Below are 14,478 nucleotides of genomic sequence, written 5' to 3' on the forward strand. Positions count from 1 at the left end.
TCTAGCAGCTGCCTTGCAGGAATGCAAGCTCAGTATTACGAGAATGTTTTGATCTTTTTAGAGAACCTGGAAATCCTGCCTATATGAAGTCCCCTGACTTCTTAAATACTGGCTCATTTATATGTGGACCGGCTTCACCTGCAGTTTTCATCTTTTGTTTTAAGTAAATAATGAATCTTTAGTTCAACCGAAATAAAAATTGTTTTTAACCACTGCATTCATCTCTTTTTAACTAAAACACTATGCAATAAACATAGCATTTGGCATCTCCTACACAATGCAAGAAATAAGAAACAGCAATTAACCAATTAGTACTTTATCCTTAATTCCCTAAACTAAATGTCACTTTAATACATTTTTTCATTTCAAAGTGCTGAATACACTTTGCTCTTAAACACGAAACACAAAACATGTAAAATCCCAACAAATTCATTTAATAATGACCACATGAGTGACCAGGAATCATGGCCAAACTTGCTCCAGATAAAAATTCCACTGGTTCAGAGGTTCCTAAACTCATGTCCAAGGGTTGGCTCATTCTGTGAGTATTATCTGGAGAACTTTAAAAAAACACAGGCTGCCAAGGTCTACTGGTCTACTCCCTTGATTCCTAAAGGATGAGGCTTAGGAAAGCTGTATTTTAAATTTCTTAAAGAGTCCTGACGTGTAGCTGTATTTAGGAATAACTACTTATTCAGAATATTAATAAACTATAAAACTAATCTAATTTTGAATACATTAGAACTGAAAATCTGTCACTATAAATTCTACTTAGAATAATTTATTTCCTATCACTTCAGGCAATATAGTCAGGCAGGTTACTCTAGTATTAGGCCTTAGATAATCTTAAAAATTAAAGTTCCAAAGGAAAGCACTAACTCAAGAATTCAACAGTCAGAACTAAAATACTGAGTTAAAATATCTTGGCAATCTAAAGTCCTTTAATAGCTCCTTAGCATGACTTACAAAACAACACCTCTCTGACTACCTCTCTCCAACCATAACAGCATGCTTTCCATGCTTTAAACAGTCTCCCTCTACCCCAGGTCCTCTGCACTTACTTGGAGACTCCCCTGAGATATTCTATTGGCTTCCTCCTTAAGCATTAGATAACATGAATCCTCCTCAAATTAGATTCACCCAATCTAAACTAGCCCCAACATCCAGCTTCCCTCCACCCTTATCTATTACACTCTATTTCTTTTCCTGGTTTTCTTTTCCTCATAATGCTTATGACTATCTGAAATTATCTTATTTACTTCTTTCTTTCTTTTTTTTAAAGATTTTTTTTTCACATGGACCATTTTTAAAGTCTTTATTGAATTTGTTACATATTGCTTCTGTTTTATGTTTTGGTTTTTTAGCCCCAAGGGATGTGGAATCTTAGCTCCCCGACCAGGGATCGAACCCGAACCCCCCGCATTGGAAGGCAAAGTCTTAACCACTAGACTACCAGGGAAGTCCCTTATTTACTTATTTCTTTAGGTATTTATTTTCTGTCTCCTATTAATAGGACTTATGTTCCATGTGAGCAGGGACACTGTTTTCCTTGTTCACTAGAATGTTATCTGAGATATAGTAAGTACTCAATATGTATGTAATTGTTGAATAAATGAACAGAAAAACATACAAACTCCCCCAATTTTAATTCTAACTTAAATGTGCACATTGATAAACCTCTATGAAGACAATAAAATGTTTTATACAATTTTTAGTACTAAGCAAGATTAAAATAGGAAATTTCCCCTAGCTTCCTCTACTTTCCTCCTCTGAGCTCCCTTCCTCCAGAAGCGTCATTCCCCTGTACCCTTGTGGTCAAGTAATTTTGACTTGAGGCAGGTAAGCCTAAGAGCCTCCGAAACCAACTCTAATGACACTGAGAGTTGCAAGCAAGTACATTCTTACAATCCTAGCAAAACCCGAAAGATATAAAATTTGTCTCAACTATGTGTCATTCAGGGAAGACTACGTCAGATCTCAGAGTGATTTGTCTACCCAGGAAATAAGTACACTCTGGATGCGATGAGAGCTGAAGGATGAACAGAGGTAAATTACAAAGAAGGGGAACAGTGAAGGAAGGGATAGAGTGGTTTTCTTGATAGAAGACTACTTTATGCAAAGGGCACTTTTTTCTTCAAGGAGTTCACCATCTAAATTGCATTATTAAATAGCATGAGAAACAATACAAATAGCAACATAATAATGTGCACTATAAATAAAAATATATAGAAACAGAGCAGGAGCAGAGTTTTAAATATAAATTTGATAAATTTAATAAAGTAGGATGATACTATTTTTACATAGTTTGCAGCCCAAGGTTCAAATGCTGAAAAGGGAACTAATCTGGGAATGAAGAAACACTGTTTCAGAAAAACTTTATTACCTTGAACGATGCTTTAAAAAATTTTTTTTAATTCAACATTAATTCTTGAAAATATTCTTGGTAAAGAAATATTAGAAAAATACTTCCCTAACATGGTAAAAGCTATTAAAAACTCAATGATTATTACATACCTCTAAGTGAAACACCTGAGATGCTTCTATTATAGCCAGCTATAGGACATTACTGAGGAAGTTAAAAAAATTAATATTGCAGTTATATGATTAAAGAGGAGTGAGGAAGGAAAAGAGAAATGAAATACAAATATTGATCTAAAAATTATCCTTATTTGTAGATCATATGATTGCTTATCTAAAAAAACACAAGCAGAGACTTCCCTGGTATTCCAGGGGTAAAGAATCCACCTTCCAGTGCAGGGGACGTGGGTTCTATCCCTGGTGGGGGAACTAAGATCCCACATGCTGCGGGGCAACTAAGCCCACGCACCACAACTAGAGAGCCCACGTGCCACAAACTACAGAGCTCACATGTCACAACTAGAGAGAAGCCTGAGCGCCACAACTACAGAGAAGCCAGCACACCACAATGAAGAGCTCGCATGCCACAATGAAAGATCCCGCATGCCACAATAAAGATCTCACGTGTCACAAATAAGACCCGACACAGCCCACCCCTCCAAAAAAACAAGCAAATTTATTAGAAAAATAAGGAAGACCTTCTGTTTCCAGAACAGCCCATAAGAAGCTTGGAAGCCACCAATCTATGCTAACAACAAGTAAAAAGCTGAACAAACTTAAAAATCAACAACACTTCTTAGGTCCATAAGAGAAGTGAGGTCACAGGGCAAACCACGGCCCCCAGACTTGGAAAGCCAGGCAGATGAATACAGAGAATGACAATTTATTGGAACAGAAATGCAAGAGCAGAGAGCTCTTTGGGAAACAGTGCTGGGGTAGGGGAACCTAAGCTATAATTGATGAACTGCTGGAGGCTCAGTGTGGACAATTCTGAGATTAAAAACTCCAAGGGGACCCAGTCATCGAAATGCCCCCCCACTTTTGTGAGTTTTACCTCTTGGTACTCTACCAATTCCTCACAGTGAATATCAGAGAAAAATCCCCTCATATTTCTAGAAGGGGGAAAGGAAGCATTTTGAAATACATGGAGCACACTGTTCTTAACAAAGTTTGCCCTTGGGAGAAATTATTTAACCAGAGTCTAACCTCCTAAAGTTGTATCAGAACCTAACTGACCTAAGGGAAGGTAAATAAATACCCAGCTACAGCCCACTCCAGCCATCTTGTCCTACCTAAGAGGGGTGAGGGAGAAACAAAGAAGCATTTGAGAAGTTCACAGTCCAGAGACATAGGATCACAAAAGACTAAGTTCTGGAGACCAAATGTTCAGCAATGTTATTGTAATTAACAATACTGTATTATACACTTGAAGTTTGCTAACAGGGTACATTTTAACTGTTTTTACCACCAAAAAGAAAAAAGAAAGAAAAATAAAAAAGATAACTATATGCTGTGATAAATATGTTAATTACACTGACTGTGGTGATTATTTCATAATATATGTGAATATCAACACCAAACTGTACATCTTAAGTATAACCAATTTTTATTTGTCCATTATAACTCATTAAAGCTGGAGGAAAAGAAGACCTAATAATAGAACTATAAAACACTTCCCTACCCCCCTCACATTTTACCACCGCATTATTAAAGGCCTATTTACAGCAGTTCCTTTCAGCCAATACATCATGTCCGGCTATCGAGAAAAAATTACAAGGCATACTAAAAGGTAACAAACACAATTAAAAGAGACAGAGCATCAGAACCAGACTCAGATATGACAGAGATGTTGGCATTATCAAACCAAGAATTTAAAACAACTGTGATTAATACGCTACACCATCAAGAGTAATCCCTAATGTAAACTATGGACTCTGAGTAATAATGATATATCATCAACATAGATTCATCAACTGTAACAAATGTACCATTCTAGTGGGGGATGTTGACGATGGTAGCAGATAGGCATGTGTTTGCACAGGCAGTATGTGGGAAATCTGTACCTTCCACTCAATTTTGCTGTGAACCTAAAACTTCTCTACAAAAATAAAGTCTGTTAAAAAAAAAAAAAAAAGAAGTGCAGTGTAGCAGTTGGATATAAGAAATAATTTAAAAATTAACTGGCTTTCTTATTTACCAGTGAATTAAGAAATTACAATACAAAAAGACCCAATCTACAATAAAAAAAATATAAAATTACTAAACTAAAATGTGTAGGATCAATATAAAGAAATCTGTAAAACTTTAATGAAGAGGATAAAGAACCTGAGTGAATAAAAGGACATTTTACTGTGTATTTTCTAAAGATGATAATTCTATGTAAATTATGTTTATTTGTTGGAAATTCAGTTTAAAATATCAGTGGACTTTTTTGGGGAAAAAGAAGGTAACAACAACAAAAAAGTGTCTAAGTATATTTAGAAGCCAAGAACATTTGAGTGATCTTTTAAAAACATAAGTCAGGTCACATGACTCTTGCTCAAAACCCTGCAAGAGCTACATATTTCATTCATGATAAGAGGCTAAGTCCTAAGACTCAGTTTTAGAGAAATAAAAAGATAAAATGTGAATAATACACCTTAAAAAAAAAAACCTGCAAAACTTCACAACATGATGTCATCACGACTATCCCTTAGTAGCAGAGTTAGAGGTTACCTTTATTCTCTTCCTTTATAATCACAAAAACAATAAAAGTACCAAAATGAAACAAAGCAATTCAAGGTCTAATAATAAACATTTAATAGCAAACATTTACGTAGATCTTACCATATGCCTAATCTATTTGGGACTTATCTTTAATTCTGATGATAACCCTGCAAAATGGTGTTATTCTATATTACAGAAGGAAACTAAAGTTTCAAGAGGTTAAGTAACTTACGGCACTTGGAAGTGACTGAGCAAGGATTTAAAACCCATGCTGTTCTAGTTCTGCTCCACAACTTATAGCTGTGACTAGAAAGTAAAAAAAAAATTCGCTCTTTACCTCCAGCTTCATTTATGTAAAAGTAAGAATAGTATTTGGAATAAATATTCTTTATCAGTTATATTTTCCATTTTTCTACAATTTTATAAGTCTAAATATAAGGTCAGAGCATCTACTTAAAAAAATGATTCCACAATCATGACTCCCCCTTCTGCAGAGAAACAAGTCTCAAATCTGTAATCCTAATTTCACAAAGTAAACATGTCCACCCTGACAACATACCCTTTATATAAAGCCCAATACCACTCCATCCCCTGACCCCAAAAATGTTCAGCAACCTAGTATACCTCATGGAAATCCACTAAAACTTAGGAGATGCTTTTCAATTATGAGCAACATTGGATTTAAATCAGCATCGTGGTCCTCATACACAGTAGTTTAAAAAACAAAACAAAAACAGCATGCCAGTAAGGCTCCTACTAACCTACAAGCCACGGTCCTCATGTGAAATTAAAAACGGAATGGTGAAATAAAACAACCATCGCCAAACTTTAATCATCAAGTTAAACAACCATCGCCAAATTTTAATCATCAAATTATAATCTATAAACTTTCATTTTAAAATCTGTAATAAGTAAAAGATTATAGTTAAGATATAGAGAATATATTTCCCATTAGTATTAGGAAATAGGCATAGATAAGAATTTTCAAGTGTTTCTAATATCCAAAAACTCAAACCAGTCTAATACCACTTATCTATCTAGGTCAGCAGCTTTTATATCAGACACAGCTTGAGCAGAATAAGGAATGCTTAATGAACATATAGTAAAATCACACCTATTTCCAAAAAGATGTATACATGGGAACATGTATGATCTCTGTAATGCTGGCGAAAGCATCAAGGAGTGAAAGCTTTTTCATTCCACAGATAAAATTCATATAGATATTCCACAGATAAATTTAAAACAGCCACAAAAACATACTTTCTTTGCCCTATAAGAGCCCATATCATCTACTAAAGAGGAAGGTATGTTGAAACGGGTAGGAACTTTACATTTAAAATTTTCAGGAACTTCCTATAAGTGAACATGAATTGAGTATGTGTGCTTTCCTTTAAACCAAAAGATTAACAGATGACTTTTTCTTCATCCATACATCTCAAACTGTGAGGTACTTCTCCAAAGGTATGCATTTTATTTTTATACAGAAAAATGTGCATTTTTCAGAAGGTGGAAACTTCAAATCAGAGTGGGGTACTAAGCGTATAAAAATTAAAAAGCATAGAACTTTTAAGCAGTTATAAGGAGCCTGAAAGACATAGACTAATACAACACACAACACAGGTTAAAGAAAAGATCCGTTTTGAAAAGATCCACACTGATGATCATAATTCTTTTTAACTCAGTTTGAAAATAACAAGTTGAGAAACTCCCAACTTCACGAGACAGTCCATTCCATTATTAGCCAACTCATATCATTAGGAAGTTGTCTTTTTCATAAAACAAAAATTTACATCCCCACCCTTTAACCTCCATCTGGTTTTATTCTCAGGAATAAGAGAATCTAAGTTTACTCCAAATATTTTATGAGGTTTTTAATCATCTGGAGATAGCTAACATTCTTTTGCTGATCAACTCTTCCCAAGCTCAACATGACAAGTTCCTATGACTCTTCCTCATCTAACCTAGTTTTGAAATACCTCATCATACTGGTAGATTATGAATTTGTCACAATGGCTATGTGTGTGTGGGAAAAGAATAAATAACAACTTTTTAGATATGGATGTTAGGTGATGGGCTAAGCTCACTCACTAGGCAAAGCAGTTCACTGCTTTCTCCTTCAATGTGCCATCCAATTTACAGCCACATTCCTGAATGATGGTCAAGAGTTCACATTCTAAGTAGTCCTTTTAGTTGTAAGAGATGCTAAATAATTTGCACTTACTCGTTCTCGTTTGGTTTTGCAAACAGTTGGTTTTGCTTACAAAAGAAAATGTAGTTTGCTGGTCCACATACAGATTCATTAACTTCCTGAATACAGTGCCCAACCAAATGTCCTAAATAACTGAGGCTAAAATATCACATTTTTCATCTCATCTATTTTTAGATAAAATAGATTTAGTAGCCTAACTCAATTATAATTACCATCACAAAAACAATGGATTTTTTTTAAAAACCTGGGACAAAGACAGTCGATTAACAGTGATTAACTTTGGATGATAAGAATACATGACCGTTACCTTCTTTGCATCTTTTACTTTTCTAAAAATTAAATAAACAACTCACCCACAAGCTAAATAAACTATTTCTTACCAAGATCCTGCTGACTAGCATAAGGATCTGAACTGTTCTTTCAGAGATGCTTTTTCATTTACACCTGTTGTTCCTATTAATGAAGGGATTCTGATTAAAATCCCTTTAAAAAGGCAAATCAGATATTTCTCTTCCAACTTACATTAGCTATATTTTAGGCATTACTGTTGATTACTGGTATCAATGATTCCTAAAACTAAAGAAGAGGATGACATCCCTAAATAAATTATTTCCCTTTACAGATATTGGGGGAAAAAATCTACGGTGGAAAAAACACAGAATTAACAGTCAAAAATCAAAGTTTCCACTGAGACTGATAAAATGCAACTGTAACATTTTGGGCAAACTATTTTATCATTCCAGGCCTTAATACCCTCATCCAAAAAACTTAAAGAGACAAGATGCTATTTAATCGAAATCCTTTCTCATTCTAAATTTCTTTGATTCCATGAACTATCCAAGACGTGTAAAACTATCCCAGGTAGTCCATCATAAATATTTGTCAATTAATACTTAGTATTTATTCTACAGGATGAACTTTTAAAGTTTCTTTGCAACGAATTGGTTACTTCTACTACTACTACTACTATTAATAGCTAACACTTCAGTACTTGCTATTTACACAGTTCAATGTTTTACATGGATTACATTTAATCCTCACAATAGTCTTCCAAAACATATTATTATCCTCATTTTACAGACATGATTTACAAAAGTCCAAGATCACAAAACTGGTGACAGAACTAGGCTTCCAATCTTGGCAGAATGAACTCAAAATCCCCCATGGAGGTATACAGAATAAACTTGTTCATCAAACCCTCAACATGACAACTAACAGACACTCTGAAAGTGTGAATACATATATAACAGAAACAGTACTTCACACAGTAGGCAGTATAAAACTTGGATTTAAAACCACTTTATAATATTTATTAAACTTTATGATCTTAGGCAAATCACTTAAGTCTTTTGCTTACATGGAATATGGGAAAAATAGTATCCACTCAAGAAGCTACTGTAAGAATTTAAAGCGACAACATAAAATGCTTACGTAAGTGTGCTTAGCAAACAGATATCATATATGGTTGCATAATATTACTAAATTAAGAGGCAATGTATTAAAAGGAGGCACATAAATATTATATATTAATCTAAATACTATATATTCATTTAGCATAATTTATATATAATATAGAAATCAGCCATTTGGATTCATGGATAATGAATCAACTTATTTTTCTTCAGCTAAGACAGCAAAAGAGATGATTTATTGTACACATGTTACATTCTCAGCCACAACTAAGAACAGAACTAGTCCAGAATATCACAGGTCCAGGGCAAAGGACCAAAAGGGGACCGTTTTGATACGAGCAAGGTGGGTCTCTCGAAGGTGGGTGAAGCGATCGTAATGGCCATGGATGTTCCAGATTCGTTGAGACATCTTCTAGACGGGAGGCAGGCAGTCTGACAATTTGCACCAGCTTGCCTGGCCCCTGGCTGCCCTTTGTTTCTGTTCCCGTGGCCTCCACAGGTACAAGTTTACTTGGACCTCTGCCTCACCTTTCTTCTTTTGCGCTTCAGCCTGCACACGCGTTTCTTCCTCCACTTTGCTCTCATGGGGCGGAGGTTTCTCAGAAGATGGCGCTAAGGCCGAGAGCCATGGATAATTAATCAATTTACAATAGCCATACCACCTACCTCAACCCCTTAACTATTGAGGGGAAAAAAAAATGCCACATAGTAAACATTCGCAGCACAATGTCCTCCCAAAACATATACTCAAATACTACCAATGTCTAGCATACTGCCTTAACCATAGCAAGAATATAATATTTTTGGGACTGTAATGACTACTTTATGTTTTGAAACAGCTATACCTATTATAATGTTTAATAATTTTCTTGAATATTACGAACTAAAGTGTGCCCTGTCCGTGCCAGGAAAGACAAATAACAGAATTAACGGAAAAGACAAATGTAAGGAAGGAATTACAGTGATATAGGAGAGTAAGTAGAAAGAACCCGGACTTTGGACAGAGAAGGCCTGAGTTTATGTCCCAACTATATCTCTTTTACCTGGCTGTTATGAACAAGACTTTTAACTTTCAGCTTAGTTTTCTTCATCTGTAAAATGGGGTTAGTACCACCAGCATCACCCTAATGCCAATAAGCACACCTACCACTCAGATAATAGTTTCTAAATATAATTCTCCAATAAAAGAAACCAGAGTTCCTTGGATAAATAGGATGACTCTACAGCTGTGGCAGGGAAAATACAAAATGAGCCTAGAACATCTTGTGAAGCCAAAAAGGAAGTGCTCATCTGCAGTCAATTAAGCCGACCGCGCCCTTTTCCCCATGGGGGCCCCGTGTGCAAGGGCTGCAAACAGCAGCCTCCTCGGTAGTGTATGCAGCCTGTTGCCTCTATGGGTTGCCCAAACGGACCTTGGAGACAGCCCTTTCCAGTGGCCATTCATGACTGGCATGCTGTCCCAATCTAGGCTCCAGACAGGTGTTCATGGTGCCTTTGGAAAGCCCCAGGGCACAGTGGCCAGGGTCCTCGTTGGCCAAGTCATCGTGTCCATCCACACCAAGCTGCAGAGCAAGGAGCATGTGACTGAGGCCTTCTGCAGGGCCAAGTTCAAGTTCCCTGGCTGCCAGAAGATCCATATCTCCAAGAAGTAGGGATTTACTAAGTTGACTGCAGATGAATTTGAAAACAGGGTAGCAGAAAAGTGGCTCATCCCGGATGGGTGTGGGGTCAAATACATGCCTAATTGTGGCCCCTGGACAAATGGTGGGCCCTGCATTCATGACAGCCTTAACAGTGTCCCCTCCTTGCTCATGCCCACCAATAAATCCTACTTCCCTGTCAAAAAACAAAAAAAAAATTTTAAACAAACAAACAAAAGGAAAACAAAAAGGAAGTGCTCAAAAAATGAAGGAACATGTCAAAAGGCACAGAAGCCAACTTGATGGGGCTCCCAATGGCCAAATCTGGGACAACAGAGCATCAAAATAATGACAGCAATGGACTATTGTCCATACTAATAGAAATAAATAATAAATAAATAAATGGTGGGGAGAAGAGAAAGCTTATCTATAGAATTCCAATTAATAAAGATGAAAGGAATAATGGAAACAAAATCACCAATTTGGCAAACATCACAATATTTGTTACAGACAAGACTCATAAACAGGCATTAAAAATAGTGAGCAAATGTATAATAGGAAACATGATATTTACATAATCTCAAAGTATCACCCCCCAGAAGATGCTTATTACATAAAGGATCTACCATGTGAGAAACTGGCAGGCATCATCTTAACCAAATGATCAAATTTCATATCATCATATGGGATATATCACCATCACAGACCTCCTAAAGCATGAGGATACCTTCACTCTATAGTATTGTTGCCCAAAATGTTTAACTTCAATTTAATCAAGACTGAGCAGCAAATGCAAACTGAAGAACATTCCATAAAATACCTGGCCAGTACTCTTCAAAAAAGTTTCAAAATCATGAAAGAAACACCGAAGAGCTATTTCAGATTAAAGGAGGCTAAGGAGACATGAATACTTAATACAATATGCAAAGTTGGATTGTATCCTGAACTAGAAAAAGGACATTATGGAACTGATGAAACTTGAAGTAAGGTCAGTAGATAATATTACATCGATGTTAATTTCCTGATTTGGCTATGTAAGATACTAAAATTTTGGGAAGCCAGGTGAAGAATATATGGATATTCTTTGGATATTTTTTCCTACTTTTTTGTAGGAAAAAATTATTTTGTAGGTCTAAAATTATTTCAAAGTGAGATTATATAAACACACATGAATTTCTGAAGAAACACAGCAATGTGAGGAAGACTAGCTTATACTTGTTTTACCAATAACTGCCACATATCTTTGAGCAGCTCTTTAGTATATAATAGTGAAAAAATTCTCAAGATTATGTAGGCTGGTAAGAGGCAATGACAGACCTACATATTCATGTAAGCCCTTCAGTGCTTCTACCTTGACATCTCTGCCCATAAAATCTCCAATTTTTAATACAAATAATTAAGAGGAAACAGAGAAAAATTACAGTAGGTTCACGACAAGTTATGTGAGGAGTTTGGAACCACAACTGTGTACTTCACCTAAAATGCCCCTTAGTCTTCCTATCAGAAATTTAGGCAGTCTGAACCATTTATCTGTCTTTGAACGACATATCTCATGCTCTTACACTAAAGCCTGACCCAACTGGGCTAAACAATTACAAATTACTCATTTCAAAGCTCTTGCTAGTCAGACATGATTTTTTAAAAAGAAAAGACTAAAATCATTCACATCCTATAAATAAACGTTAATATATAGAACTTTATAATATATAAAGTTATAAAAAGACTGAGTTCACAGTAATCATCTACCCTTAGCTCTAAGTTGTTAAGACACTAAATCTTTTGCCTTTCTTACACAATCTATCCTACTTCAAAGTGAACTGAAAGACAAGACTATAGCTACTTTGTCAGATCACAAGACTACTGAACTATACACCAAGTTACACATAACATGTAAACATGTCTCTTCAAAATGAAGTAATTTTTACTTTCAATGTTTTTCCTCACTCTTCTGGGACAACTGTATTTTCCCCTAGCAGAGAATCAAGTCCTTCATTACCAAAGAACCAATCATGTATTTCTAAAAGCAGATTGAGAACTCTGTGAAGGCAAAGACCCAGATTTTACTCATCTACATCCCCAAAGCCTATAGGCTTAACACCTGGGATCTCAAAAAGGTTAGTTTCCAATCCTTTCTCTGGCATATAAGAAAGGCTCAATAAACGTTTATTGTAGCTGTTTCATTCAGTATCAACACTAATGACTGTGCCAAACCTAAGAGCAATGTAAAATCCAGAAGAAGGACTAAATTTGACTAATAAGAAATGCTGCAACATTCTGATCTCCATCTGTTTGGCTGCTTCTATCAGCCTACCACTCCAACACACGTGTGATTGATCCTTTAGGGCCCACTGTACCGAAAACATTTAACTACCACTAGATGTGCAGCGCACACATAACAGATTTGAATTAACAGACTGTTCTTTACTGAAACAGTTCTAAATACTATTTTTACAGAACCTAAACACTTTAACATCTGCGGTTTAGATAATACCCTACTTTGGCAAGATATATGGATAATTAGGTGTATATTATTGGGTCAAGAATTTTGTCATTCAACATTAAGCAAATAACTTCTCATCTATCACTACAATTAGAATTTTAAAGTAACACTTCATCTTAACTCAGTACCTAAAAGGTAAAACAAAAAACAAAACATCTACCAAGCATCCAGCAGATTACGAAGATGATTGGCTTAATAAATAAACTACCTCAAGAACAATACCTACAAATGTTAAAGGAAAAAATTTCATTCAGTACAAGAGATGTACATACAAAAGCCTATGTGGAGATGAGTATACATTCATGTCCATGCCAGAATTATTTTAACTACTTAATAGATTAAAAAGATTCTATTAAAAAATAAAGAATTAACTTTAAATAAAATTATACAGTGAAATAAAGTACACTAAACTGTTTCACATTTTAATATTTAAAAAGAGAAAATGTGAATAAGATTACCCTGAAATTATGAAATATATAGGAGATTATGTCAAATTACAAAATACTAGAGCCAAAAATGCTAGATATCATCTGAGCCATCTTACTTGTTCTAGGAAACTCAGGTTTTCTAAGAAATTGCTTTTTAAAGGAAGACTATACAATGGACAATACACAATAATATAAGGAAAGAATAACCAACACTCACTATCACAAGCACATAAAGGCCAAGAAATTGATGGGGATAGGGGAAAAAGGAAAGAGGTGAATGCACAGATATGCATTTGGAGAGGTAAAATATCACATTTCAGAGGCTGGACTCTGCATCCCGACCTAACCAAGCTTGAATCCTAACAGTCATTTACTAACCTCATCATGCCTCAATTTCCTCATCTATAAAATGGATGTAACAGTACCCAATAGAGTGCTTGTGGGATTTAAAGAATTTATTAATTCATATAAGCACTGAGAACGGTGCCTGGCACATAGTAAGCAATCAAAAAATTTTAGCAAATGTCATTATCTGCTATAAAAGTACAGTTTTTATACCCATTCTCTTACATTGCCAGTAGGAGTACAAATTGGAACTATGCGGGGACACAGTTTGGCATTACCTTATAAACTTGAAAATTTACAACATAACTTAAATCCAACTATTTTACTTCTAAATATATATTAAAGAGAACCTTTAGCATATATGCATCAGAAGCATATTACAAACATGTTCACAGGGGTAATGTTCATGATAGGAAATAACTGAAAATAACTCAAATATCCTTAGACAACAGATTGTCTATATTGTGGTAATGTCACACAATGGAATCTTATACGTCAGGGCAAATGAACAAAAAACTAGAGCAAAAAGAATGGACACATCTTACTATTACTGAGTGTAAAAAAAAAATCAAGTTCAGGAGTTGATATTTACATAAGTATATTCCTTTTAGAGAGTTCAAATATATATGGTAAAGTTTTTTTAATAGGAAATAAATGGTAAATACACAACTCAGGATAGAGTAACCTCTAAGAAGAGATAAAAGGAATATAACAGAAGCACAATAGGTACATTTTAGTAATCATCACTGTCCTGATTCTTGGATTGTACTGTGAGTGGGTATTTGTCAATTAAATAAAAAAGTAAAATTACTAGACTACAGAGGTCCATATATAGACCAATGATGACAGTATGAACCAAGATAATGATTAGTCTAATTCT

The 14,478-nt window shown here is 35.2% G+C and overlaps 1 protein-coding gene and 1 non-coding gene across 4 annotated transcripts in view; one reads left to right on the plus strand and one right to left on the minus strand.

The window, feature by feature from the left end:
- SPRED1 (sprouty related EVH1 domain containing 1) overlaps nucleotides 1–14,478 on the minus strand; it is a 120,218-nt gene that overhangs the window by 90,026 nt on the left and 15,714 nt on the right. The gene's annotated exons all lie outside the window — the stretch shown is intronic.
- LOC115803486 (small nucleolar RNA SNORA70) lies at nucleotides 9,976–10,110 on the plus strand. The gene has a single exon (XR_004024229.1). It is a non-coding gene; the product is annotated as a small nucleolar RNA SNORA70 (small nucleolar RNA).

Source organism: Delphinapterus leucas, chromosome 2 (assembly GCF_059928025.1).
Source record: "Delphinapterus leucas isolate spDelLeu-1000000601 "Yukka" chromosome 2, BTC_Dleu_Yukka2, whole genome shotgun sequence".
NCBI lineage: Eukaryota > Metazoa > Chordata > Mammalia > Artiodactyla > Monodontidae > Delphinapterus > Delphinapterus leucas.